The sequence below is a fragment of the Arachis ipaensis genome, chromosome B04 (assembly GCF_000816755.2).
Source record: "Arachis ipaensis cultivar K30076 chromosome B04, Araip1.1, whole genome shotgun sequence".
NCBI classification, from domain to species: domain Eukaryota; kingdom Viridiplantae; phylum Streptophyta; class Magnoliopsida; order Fabales; family Fabaceae; genus Arachis; species Arachis ipaensis.
This window is the reverse complement of record NC_029788.2, coordinates 4,757,874-4,760,132: the sequence shown is the minus strand read 5'-3', so window position 1 is coordinate 4,760,132 and position 2,259 is coordinate 4,757,874.

Below are 2,259 nucleotides of genomic sequence, written 5' to 3'. Positions count from 1 at the left end.
GGCTCGAAGACTCGGTCCAGTCCCAAACACTTTAGGGGTTAATTTAGTGTGATTTTATCGGGTTTAGGGTTGGGTAAGGGTCTCAAAGATAGACCCGGTCATTATTTTGGGTCGGGTCCGGGCCATAGCTCGGGTCACCCGAATTCGGCCCGGTGGCCCGATCATCATACACGATTAATATTTTGTGTTATTAGTAATGGATGATGGCTATTCTTATATAGAATTTAAATATTGTAAACCTTAATATTTTGTGTTATTAGTCATTTATAAGATTATAAGTTAATGTTTTATGTTTAAAATGCATAAGACTTTAGACAAATGTATAATATTGTGTTATTTGTATTGATTTAAATATTTGGTGTTAGACAATATTAGTATTGATTATGGTTACGCTATAATTTTAGAGAATGGTTGGTTCTTGTTATATTTTTTTAAGTGAATTTTACTATGTGAATTGTGAAATAAAGGTTGGAGATCAGGTGATTTTTACATGCTAAAGACCCGATTTTCACCCGATTTTTACCCGGTCCGAAGGTGCATAGGTTTTATCGGGTCTAGGATCGGATTATGGTCCAAAAATGAGACCCGATCTATATTTCGGATCGGATCTGGGTTAAGTCAAATCCGGTATGGCCCGGCCATATACACCCCTAATGAGAACCTTTTAAAGTGTTAATTTTACATAAAAGATTTGGATTGGACGTGATATGAGTAATTGACTAGTGTGAAGGGAATGTATGCGCATGCAAAGAAGTGAGTATGGCGGCTAAGGGGGCTTGGTCCTTCCTTAAGGTAAGGGGGTGAGTGGGGACTCAATGTTCCTCAAATCAAATAAATCTCATTCATTACCACTTGAAACAAAGATGGGGTCCCTTTTGTGCCATCAACTTGGGACACATTTAGTGGGACCAATCATGGCTTTTTGGCCTTTCCATTATTATTACTACTTCTACTATCAATTGAGCCTTGCCTTGGTTGGAGAATGATATCAAAAAAGTTAGCCTTGCCTTCTACAGAGTTTAGAAAGGTGATGCTACTTTTAGTGGGGCAGTCATATAACTTTAGGATTAATTAAGGTGAACGTCTCAATTAATATTAAGTTTAATTATTTGTTTGGTTTTTATAATTTTATTAGGGGTAAAGTATATTTTTTGTCTTAAAATTTGGCAAAATTTTTAAAAATACCCATAAGTTTTATTTTGTTTCAATTTTGTCCTAAAAATTTTTTATTTGCATCAAATATACTCTCGACGGCTAAATTTTCAAAAAAATTTAAGACCAATCAAACAATAATGCATGAAAATTATGCTTAATTTGCTTGTATTGAAGGTTGTTCTTATGAAATTGTTGTTGAATTGGTCTTACATTTTTTGAAAAATTAGCCGTCAGGGGTATATTTGATGCAAATCGAAAATTTTTGAGACAAAATTGAAACAAAATAAAACTTAGTGGTATTTTTAAAATTTTTGTCAAACTTCAGGGACAAAAAATATACTTTACCTTTTTATTTAAATTTAAATAAAATTTTAAAAAGATCAAAATAATAAGAATAGAAATCTAATTTTGGTATTTTAGTTCAAATTTCAAAAAATTTACATTTTCTTATATTTATGAATTTAAAATAAAATAATAAATTATTTCTAAAAATTTATTAAAAATTATTATTCGACTCATTATTATTTTAAAATTCAAATTTTGAATTAATTAGGTTTATTCGTGTTTAGTGGACTCAGGAGTTCGAATTCCGTCTTGTGCACTTAAGCTGATTTTGGGGTTCATCAAAGATCGAACTCTTGACCTTTCGAATCTAGAGCTCTAATACTATGTCATAAAACCACTCATCCCAAAAGTTTAAGCTGATAGAAAAAGGTAACACTAATAGTTATATCTCTAATACTGAATCGGACATCTCTAAACCTCTATTGTACACATTGTACAGATATTCCATTGGCTCTCTATACTTCCTCATTCTTAAATGGAGTTCAGTATCATCGGCGGATTAGTTTTTGGCCTACCAATGAGTTGGGAAATACCATGAGAAACCAAAATGTTTCGTGAACTTAGGATGTAGCCCATTGTTTACATTATTCACAATCTCCAATATCTACTACCTAATGGAATTGTTTTTATAATTAGATAATTTCTAGCGTAAAAAATATTAGAATTAACTGAATATCTTTTTATAAATTAAAAGTATTCATAATTAAAAATCTAATTAAATTTACTGCGTATATTTTGGAAAAAATATTTTATTAATTT